Source organism: Chiloscyllium punctatum, chromosome 23, assembly GCF_047496795.1.
Source record: "Chiloscyllium punctatum isolate Juve2018m chromosome 23, sChiPun1.3, whole genome shotgun sequence".
Lineage (NCBI taxonomy): Eukaryota > Metazoa > Chordata > Chondrichthyes > Orectolobiformes > Hemiscylliidae > Chiloscyllium > Chiloscyllium punctatum.
In genome coordinates this window covers 93,452,490-93,463,384 of record NC_092761.1, presented here as the reverse complement: position 1 = coordinate 93,463,384, position 10,895 = coordinate 93,452,490, and the positions used below count along the sequence as shown (strand labels likewise).

The window sequence follows — 10,895 nt, the reverse complement described above, 5'->3', positions numbered from 1 at the left end:
AGAAAGTGAGGACTGCAGATGCTGGAGATCAGAGCTGAACATGTGTTGCTGGAAAAGCACAGCAGGGCTGATGCCCGAAACATCGATTCTCCTGCTCCTTGGATGCTGCCTGACCTGCTGTGCTTTTCCAGCAACACATTTTCAGCACAGAATAGGAAAGGTGTGATTGCACTAGAGAAGGTGTGGAGGAGGCTCACAAGGACATTGCCTTGGCTGGAGTGATTCAGCTATGATGAGGAGCTGGAAAAAACAGAAAGAACTGTGAATGCTGTAAATCAAAAACAAAAAGAGAAATTGCTGGAAAAACTCAGTAGCATCTGTGAAGAGAAATCAGAGTTCAATGTTTCCGTCCAGTGACCCTTCCTCAAATTAGACTGGGGTTGTTTTCCTTATAGCAAAAGTGGTTGAAGGGGTGAACTGATTGAGGTGTCCAAAGGTATGAGAAGCATTGACAGAATAGATAAGGAGAAACATTTTGTCTTGGGGCGAGGTCAGGTGGCACAGTTTAAAGCAAGGAACAGAGGTTTAGAGGGGATTTGAGGAAAGATTTTTTTCATCCAAAGATTGTGGGTATCTGGAAATATTTGCCTGAAAGGGTAGTGATGCAGTGAACCATCAAGATATTTAAATACTTTTTTACATGAGCACTTGAAATATCACAGCGTACAGGCCAGGTGCTGGGAAAGGGGATTAAAATAAATGGATGTTTGGTGAACGCTGTAAAAAAAACTTGGCTGTTATCCATCCACACTTGTAATGCTGCTGCAAATGCGCTTCTGAACATCCTGATATTTTCAGAGCGAAAATGTATTTTTGCGTAACGCACATATGTCAGATGTTGGACTGGGGTGGACAAAGTTAAAAATCACACAACACCAGGTTATAGTTCAACAGGTTCAATTGGAAGCAGTAGGTCTCAGAGCGCTGCTCCTTCATCAGGTGATTGAGGAGAATAACCTACAGAGGCCAAGTACACCTCTAAAGCTTTCTTTTGTCCAGTTTACTTCGCCCGCCCTCAACAATCATTTACAATCTCTTCGCCATCATGAATGTTTCTTTGATTCTGCACACTACTGCATTGAGCCCACAGATCTTAAACCTTTTCGCATCGTAGATGTTCATACACCGTTCTCTCCCCATAACCGCCCCCTTGGTCTGCATTCTGCTCCATTTCCTTGCTGTTGTGCTGTGCTCGCTCCCGGGATCCCGGTTGCTTTGTTGCCGCGATGAGTGTACGTGCGGCGGTTTGGGAGGATGAGCAACGCCTGTCTCTCGGTGTCCTTCCTGGGGCTGGCGGTAGGCGGCAGTGTGCTGCAGCCTGTTCAAGGAGCGAGAACCTTTTGTGGAAATCTCTCGGAATTGTTTCGTGCGCTGTTTTCGTTCTGCCCTGCTGTTTCGGATTCGTGGATCGAATATTTTATATAAATTGCTGCGCCGTTTTATTTGTGAACATTTGTTGTGTTGCATTGTTTTCCTTTGATTGGTTTACAGGCGCAAGAGCGGAAGCAAATCCTTGAATTATGATTAATTATTACCTTGATTAACCATTGGATACAAGTTCACGGAGGGGATTCATATTCTACTAACAGACGAAGGGTGAGTGAATTTATGTAATTGCGGATTGGCGCCTCCAAATTCTTTTTACATTTATCTGGATGTGTCTAATTCTGTTGTGTTTTGTGTTAATTATAAGAAATGTACTTTCTAGGCCCCGACTTTGTATTTTCAATCGAAACTAATTGCCATAACATCGGCAAATAAATAGTTTTCTTACAGATAGTCTTCAAGTGTTCAAAATAACCCCTTTTTTGCAGGGGCTGGATTTAAATCTGTACACGCATTCTGCCCGGTTTCGATGGGAAATAGAGTCAGGCAGTCCGAGGATATGACCCTTTCATGTCGATTTTTCTTCGCCTGATTTCATTCGGATGAAATGAGCAATTCCTCGCGTCACCGAATGAAATGAGAATCGCAAACCCATAGCAGCTGAATAAATCAGAGCGACACATTTCGCCGTCATGTTCAAATCGGTGACATTTAGCTGCAAAGGGCCTGTAACCGCTGATATTTTATTATTATTCTCAAATGTGTGATCATTGGCATCGCTGCTACATTTTCCAAAAAATCTATTTGTCAATAAATTACAAAATATACAAAAGAACAAAATTTTAAAATATAAAGCGATAACATTAAAGCGCTAATATAGACATTGTTTAAGAAAAGAATGAGCTTTAAGCTCCGAATGAATAGTGTGGGATGGCGATAAGAAAGACCTCCTTGTTTCACCCGGTGATCTCACTGAAAATCCTGGTGGACTTGACACTTCTCCTCCATCGCCTTGTTTATATTTGGACTGTCCAAAGTCAAAATGTTTGATCCAACAGGTTCGAATTTGGGTTCTTCCTTTGTTGTGGAACTATTTGTTTGGTTCACATAATGCTAAAAAAGGAATAAAAACAGCTGTAAATAATCACGCAAGTGAATATCTGAAAAGGAACAGAATGGCTAAAAGTGGTCAAAAAGGTGAATACTGGTCCCTTAGAGGATGAGACCAGGAGTTGATAGTGGGGAACAAAGAAATGGCAGAGGCAGTAAATCAATAGTTTAGATTAGATTCCCTACAGTGTGGAAACAGGCCCTTTGGCCCAACAAGTCCACACCAACCCTCCGAAGAGCAACCCACCCAGACCAATTCCCCTACATTTTGCCCCTAACACTACAGGCAATTTAGTATAGCCAATTCACCTAACCTGCACACATTTGTGACTGTGGGAGGAAACCCAAATAGACACTGGGAGAATGTGCAAACTCTACACAGACAATTGCCCAAGGCAGGAATTGAACCTGGGTCCCTGGTGCTGTGAGGCAGCAGTGCTAACCACTGAACCACGGTGCTGTCTTTGGTTTTATGGTGGGGATACTGAAACCATCACAGTAAGATCATGTAAAATAGAAATTAAAGCAAAGCAGGAATTTAAAACAATTGCCATCACTGGGGCAAGGTACTGAGCAAACTATTGGGATTAAAGGCAGGCACGTCCCCAGGGCCTGATGGCCGACATCCTTGGGCCTTAAAGAAAGTAGGAGCAGAGATAGTGGATGCATTGATTATAATGGTCCAAAATTCTCTGGATTCTGGAAAGATTCCAATAGATTGGAAAACTGCTATTGTAACACCCTTATTCAAAAAGGGAGGGAGGCAGCATGTAGGAAACTATAGATGAAAATTAGCAATTTCTGGGAAAATTCAGCTTCCGTGGAGAGAAAGCAGAGTTAACATTCAGGTACTGTGACCCTTCTTCAGAACTCAGACTCTACAGGTCAGTTTGGTCAACATCTGACATTGAGAAATTGTTGGAATCCATTATTAAGGAAGTAGTAATAGTACATTTGGAAATTCAAAACACAATCCATCAGAATCAGCATGTTTTTAAGAAAGGAAATCATGTTTGATTAATTCACTAGAATTCTTTGAGCATAAAACAAATGAAGTGGAGAATGGGGGTCCATTGAGTTGTCTGAGTTTGATTTGTATATTTGAACTTCTGGAAGGCATCGATGAGGTTCTACATAAAAGGTTAATACACAAGGTTGGTAAGATCATATGGAGATAGAAGTAATATATTAACAAGATTAACAATTGTCAAGCCATCAGAAAGCAGAGAATTGATATAAATAGGTTTTTTCCTTGTCAGCAAGCTGTATCTAGAGGGGTGCCATAGGGTTCAGTCCTTGGGCCCCAACAATTTACAAGTGACATCAATGACTTGGATGCTTGATACTTTCCCACTGCAGATGACACTAAAGTAAGTGGAAAAATAAGTTGCAATAAAAGATAAGAATTTTATAAATGGATATGGATAAGTCAGGTAAATCGGTTAAAATTTGGCAAACAGAGTTTAACATTAATAAGTGTGAAGTTATCCATTTTGGTTGAAAGAGTAAACAGGCAACTTATTATCTGAATGGACCGAAATTTGAAAGTGCTTTGGTGCAGATGGATCTTGGTGTCCGTTTGAATGAATCACAGAAAGTTAGTATGCAAGTACATAAGGTAATATAGAAGGCAAATTGAATTTTGATATTTTTTGCTGAAAGAATAGAGTACAAATGTAGGGAAATATTGCAATTATATAAGGCATTGGTGAGACCTTTTCTGGAGTACTATATGCTGATTTGAGCCCCTTACTTGAGGAAAGATGTATTTGCATTGAAGATAGTTCATAGAAGGTTCAATAAATTACTTTCTAAGTTGAATGGTGTGTTTTGTGAGGAGAGGATGAGCAGATTAGGCCTATAATCACAATAGTTTAGAAGAATGATGGCAGATCTAATCGTTATAACATACTAAAATGGGATTGACAAAAGTAGATGTGGAGCAGAGGTTCCCCCTTGTGCGACAATCTAAAACAAGAGGCCCTAGTTTAGACTAAAAGGTGGCAGATTTCAAATAAAGATGAAGAGAAATTATTTCTCTCAGTGTTGTGAATCTGCAACGTTCACTACCCCAGAGTGTGGTGGATACTGGGTAATGAGTAAAGTTAAGGACGTGGACAGATTTTAAAAATTCTTAGTGGGTTAAAGAGAGGCTATGAACAGTGGGCAGTAAAGTGGAGTTGAAGACAAGATGAGATCAAGCTTGATTTTATTAAATAGTGGAGCAAGCTCAATGGACTGTATTGCCTATGGCTGCTCCTAGTTTTTATGTTTACCAAGTGCTCTACTATTAAATCTTTTATTATGGATTCTAGGAGTTTCTCTACAATTAGTGTCTGGCTAATGAGTCTAAAAAAATCCCTGTTTTCTCTTCACTTCCTCTTTTTAAACAGTGTGGATATATTAGCTATCCCCCAATCCATAGGAACTGTTCCAGAGTCTATAAGATTTTTTCTCACCATTTCTTCAAGGGATTAGGATCACATGATGGTATAGAGGACTAGGTGAATTTTGTTTTATTATTCATAGGATGTAGTTGCCTGGGCTAGATCAGCATTTGTGGCTCATCCCTAATTAAGAATCAGTCACATTACTGTGGGTTTGGAGTCACATGTTGGCCAGACAGGTAAAGATAGCAAATTTCCTTTCCTAAAATACAGCATTGAACCATGTTTGTATGACAAACAACAACGTTTATTTAGTTGTTATTTAAAGTCATAGAGATGTAAAGCACAGAAACAGACCCTTTCGTGCAACTCATCCATGCCAACCAGATATCCTAAATTTGCCAGCACTTGCCCCACGTCCCTCTAAATCCTTCCTATTCATATACCCATCCAGATGCCTTTATAAATGTTGTAATTGTACTAACCTCCATCACTTCCTCTGGCAGCTCATTCTATACACATATCACCCTCTGTGTGAAAATGTTGCCACTTAGGTCCCTTTTAAATATTTCCCCTCTCAACCTATGCCTCTAGTTCCGCACTCCCCCAACCCAGGGTTTTTACATCTAATTTTCTAATCAGCCTGTTGAGAGATGTTGTTGTACAGATGATTGATCAGATTATAATCAAATTCAAGTGTTTCTGCTTTGGTGAGATTCAAACCCATGTCCTCAGAACTTTAGCCTGGGATTCTGGATTACTAATCCAGTGACAATACCACTACACTTCCCCCATAATTATGCTCTGGGCAGAGTAGTTCAAATCCCAGCACAGTGGCTAGTGCAATTTAAGTTCCAATAATATTTTAAAATCTGGAATGGATGGCTAACATCAATAATAGTAACTAAAACTATCATCAGTAATTGTAAAATCTACATTAGACAACTCCTCAGTTCAAAAAACCTCTAGTCTGAAGTATATTTTTTCCAAAAAAGCTTAATTTGTATTTATCTCCAGTAGGTTAAGGGACTGGAATGAATCTCATCTCAATAAATATTGCATAAAAGTTATTTGAATGTTGATAGGCTATGTTCATTCTTGATTGCTGTACACACAAACATATGAATTAAGTGTAAGCCATTTGGTCCCAAAGTCCTACTCTGTCATTCAATAATATCATGGCTGAATTGATTAAAGACAGCATGGAAAGAGGCCCTTCATCCCATTGTGTCCATGCCAATCATCTAACATCCATCTACTGTAATCCTGTTTTCCAGCACTTGGCCCATAGCCTTGTATATTATGGTATTTCAAGTGCTCATCTCAATAGTTCTCAAATGGCTTGATGGTCCCTGCTTCTACTACACTTTCAGGCAGTGTATTCCAGCTTCCCACCTTACTCTAGGGAGAAAAAAATCCTAAAATTCCCTCTAAAGATCCTCCTCCTTATCTTAAAACTGGTATTGACCTTCCACCAAGAGGAAACATTTCTCCCTATCTACACAGTCTATGCCTCTCAGAACATTGTACACATCAATCACTACACCCCGCCCACCATCAGCCTTTTCTGCTCTAAGGAAAACCCCAGCCTAAAGTCCTGGTGAATCTCTTCTGCACATTCTTTAATGCAATCGCATTCTTCCAAAAGTGTTGCAAACAGAACTGCATACAGTACTACATCTGTGGCCTCACTAATGTTATATACAGTTGCACTGTATCCTACTTGATCTCATATCCATACACTGGTCTAATAAAGGCATTTTTAACCACTTTATCTATCTAATTATCGAGATTATTAATGTACACCAAAACATCAGGTTTCCAGCATCACAAGCTGTGGTATACCACTAGATACAGATTTACACTTACCAAAACACCCAACTATCATCAACCTTCACATCCTGTTACTAAGGCAATTTTGGATCCAACATGCCAAATTGTCCTGGATCTCATGGGCTCTTAGCTTCTTAACCAGTCTGCCATGTGACACCTTAGCAAAAGCTTTACTAAAGTTAATGTTAATGATATTAACTGCACCATCCTCACCCAGAAAAATTCAATCAAATTTATGAGACATAATCACCCCCTGACAGTCATGCTGACTAGTCTTGACTAATCCTTGCCTCTCCAAGTGGAGATTAATTTTGTTCATCAGACTTTCTCCAGTTGTTCCCCTACCATATATTGTAGATTCACTACCTATATTTTCCTGATTTATCCCTACTAGCCTCTTGAATGATGGCACTACATTAGATGACCTCCAGTTCTATGGAATCTCTCCTGTGGCCAGAGAGAATTTGAAAATTAATGTCAGGGCCCCCACAATCTCCCTTCCTTTTCCCCCATTGCAGCCTGGATACATCTCTTCGGCTTGGGGCTTTATCCACTCTCAAGCCTGCTAAAACTGTTAGTTCCTTCTCCCTCTCAATGCTACTTTGTTTAAGTTTATCACAGTTCCCCTCCCTGATTTCTATACCTACATAATCCTTCTCTTCAATGAATGCGGATGCAAAATACTCATTTAAGCTCTCAGCTATGTCATCTTACACAACTCACACACATTGCCGCCTTGGTCCCTAATGGGCCCCTACACCTTCCCTGGATATTTTCTTGGCACTAGTATTGTTGTAAAATACTTTTGGATTTCCTTAGTGGTACCCAGCAGTGTTTTTACAGGATGCTTCTTTGCCCTTCCAAACTATTTTTTAAGCAACCCCTTGCACCTGCGATACTCCTCTGGAGCATCCACTGTTTTGCGATCTTGGTATGTACAATTAGCTTCTTTCTTTTCCTCATTTAATAAGGTATCTCCCTCCACCATTAAGGGAACATGTTGGACCTGCACTCTCACTATTAGATTTTTGAATGTCTCCTAGTGTACTGTTACAAGGAGCTGATACCAGTCCACTTTGGCCAGATCCATTCTTGTCATCTTAAAATTAGTCTTCGCTCAGTTACTAACCTTTATTTCTGGTCCAGCTTTGACCTTACCTATAATTTTCTTAAATCTGATTGAATTATGGGCACTATCATCAAACTGCTCCTCACAGCCACATCTGCCACCTCTCCAACTGAACCCCCTAAAATTATGTCCAGCACCGTCCCCCTATTGTAGGACTTGCTTTGTACTGGCTTAAAAATCTATCCTGGACACATGTTAAGAATTCCACTCCCTCTAACACATTCGCACTTTGTCTATCACAGCTAATAGGGGTGTTAAGAAGGCATACGGTGTCCATGTACATAGATCCCTAAAAGTTGCCACCCAGGTTTACAGAGTCATAGAGATGTACAGCACGGAAACAGACCCTTCGGTCCAACCCGTCCATGCCGACCAGATATCCCAACCCAATCTAGTCCTACCTGCCAGCACCTGGCCCATATCCCTCCAAACCCTTCCTATTCATATACCCATCCAAATGCCTCTTAAATGTTGCATTTGTACCAGCCTCCACCACTTTCTCTGGCAGCTCATTCCATACATGTACCCCACTCTATGTACAAAAGTTGCCCCTTAGGTCTCTTTTATATCTTTCCCCTCGCACCCTAAACCTATGCCCTCTAGTTCTAGACTCCCCGACCCCAGGGAAAAGACTTTGTCTATTTACCATATCCATGCCCCTCATAATTTTGTAAATCTCTATAAGGTCACCTCTCAGCCTCCGACGTTCCGGGGAAACCAGTCCCAGCCTGTTTAGCCTCTCTTTATAGTTCAAATCCTCCAACCCTGGCAACATCCTTGTAAATCTTTTCTGAACCCTTTCAAGTTTCACAACATCTTTCCGATAGGAAGGAGACCAGAATTGCATGCAATATTCCAACAGTGGCCTAACCAATGTCCTGTACAGCCGCAACATGACCTCCCAACTTGTGTACTCAATACTCTGACCAATAAAGGAAAGCATACCAAATGCCGCCTTCACTATCCTATCTACCTGTGACTCCACTTTCAAGGAGCTATGAACCTGCACTCCAAGGCCTCTTTGTTCAGCAACACTCCCTAGGACCTTACCATTAAGTGTATAAGTCCTGCTAAGATTTGCTTTCCCAAAATGCAGCACCTCGCATATATCTGAATTAAACTCCACCTGCCACTTCTCAGCCCATTGGCCCATCTGGGCCAGAATCTGTCGTAATCTGAGGTAACCCTCTTCGCTGTCCACTACGCCTTCCATTTTGGTGTCATCTGCAAACTTACTAACTGTACCTCTTATGCTTGCATCCAAATCATTTATGTAAATGACAAAACGTAGAGGGCCCAGCACCGATCCTTGTGGCACTCCATTGGTCACAGGCCTCCAGTCTGAAAAACAACCCTCTACCACCACCTTCTGTCTTCTACCTTTAAGCCAGTTCTGTATCCAAATGGCTAGTTCTCCCACTATTCCATGAGATCTAACCTTGCTAATCAGTCTCCCATGGGGAACCTTGCCGAACGCCTTACTGAAGTCCATATAGATCACATCTACCATTCTGCCCTCATCAATCCTCTTTGTTACTTCTTCAAAAAACTCAATCAAGTTTGTGAGACATGATTTCCCACGCACAAAGCCATGTTGACTCTCCCTAATCAGTCCTTGTCTTTCCCAATACATGTACATCCTGTCCCTCAGGATTCCCTCCAACAACTTGCCCACCACTGACGTCAGGCTCACTGTTCTATCGTTCCCTGGCTTGTCCTTACAACCCTTCTTAAACAGTGGCACTACGTTAGCCAACCTCCAGTCTTCCGGCACCTCACCTGTGACTATCGATGATACAAATATCGCAGCAAGAGGTCCAGCAATCACTTTTCTAGCTTCCCACAGAGTTCTAGGGTAATCCTGATCAGATCCTGGGGATTTATCCACCTTCATGCGTTTCAAGACATCCACCACTTCCTCCTCTGTAATATGGACATTTTGCAAGGTGGCACCATCTATTTCCGTACAGTCTATATCTTCCATATCCTTTTCCACAGTAAATACTGATGCAAAATACTCGTTTAGTATCTCCCCCATTTTCTGCAGTTCCACACAATGGCCGCTTTGCTGATCTTTGAGGGACCCTATTCTCTCCCTAGTTATCCTTTTGTCCTTAATGTATTTGTAAAATCCCTTTGGATTCTCCTTAATTATATTTGGCAAAGCTATCTCATTTCAGTTTTCCCTCCTGATTTCCCTCTTAAGTATACTCCGACTGCCTTTATACTCTTCTATGGATTCACTCGATCTATCCTGTCTGTACCTGACATATGCTTCCTTCTTTTTCTTAACCAAACCCTCAATTTCTTTAGTCATCTAGCATTCCCTATACCTACCAGCCTTCCCTTTCACCCTGACAGGGATATACTTTCTCTGGATTCTTGTTATCTCATTTCTGAAGGCTTCCCATTTTCCAGCCGTCCCTTTACTTGTGAACATCTGCCCCCAATCAGCTTTCGAAAGTTCTTGCCTAATACCATCAAAATTGGCTTGCTCCAATTTAGATCTTTAACTTTTAGATCTGGTCTATCCTTTTCCATCACTATTTTAAATCTAATAGAATTATGGTCGCTGGCCCCGAAGTGCTCTCCCACTGACACCTCAGTCACCTGCATTATTTCCCAAGAGTAGGTCAAGTTTTGCACCTTCTCAAGTAGGTACATCCACATACTGAATCAGAAACTTTTCTTGTACACACTTATCAAATGCCTTTCTATCTAAACCCTTAACACTATGGCAGTCCCAGTCTATGTTTGGAAAGTTAAAATCCCCTACCATAACCACCCTATTATTCTTCCAGATAGCTGAGATCTCCTTACAAGTTTGTTTCTCAATTTCCCTCTGACTATTAGAAGGTCTATAATCCCAGTAAGGTGATCATCCCTTTCTTATTTCTCAGTTCCACCTAAATAACTTCCCTGGATGTATTTCCGGGAATATCCTCCCTCAGCACAGCTGTAATGCTATCCCTTATCAAAAACACCACTCCCCCTCCTCTCTTGCCTCCCTTTCTATCCTTCCTGTAACATTTGTCTCCTGGAACATTAAGCTGCCAGTCCTGCCCATTCCTGATCCATGTTTCTGTAATTGCTATGATATCCCAGTCCCA

The 10,895-nt window shown here is 41.2% G+C and overlaps 1 protein-coding gene across 4 annotated transcripts in view; it reads left to right on the top strand.

Moving 5' to 3' along the window:
* Window positions 1-1,336: 1,336 nt before the first annotated feature.
* grik4 (glutamate receptor, ionotropic, kainate 4) overlaps window positions 1,337-10,895 on the top strand; it is a 173,503-nt gene continuing 163,944 nt past the window's right edge. For all 4 annotated transcript variants that reach the window (XM_072593556.1, XM_072593559.1, XM_072593557.1 and 1 more), the window contains exon 1: window positions 1,337-1,596. The gene's annotated coding sequence lies outside the window, so the exon portion shown is untranslated. The remainder of the gene's footprint in view (window positions 1,597-10,895) is intronic.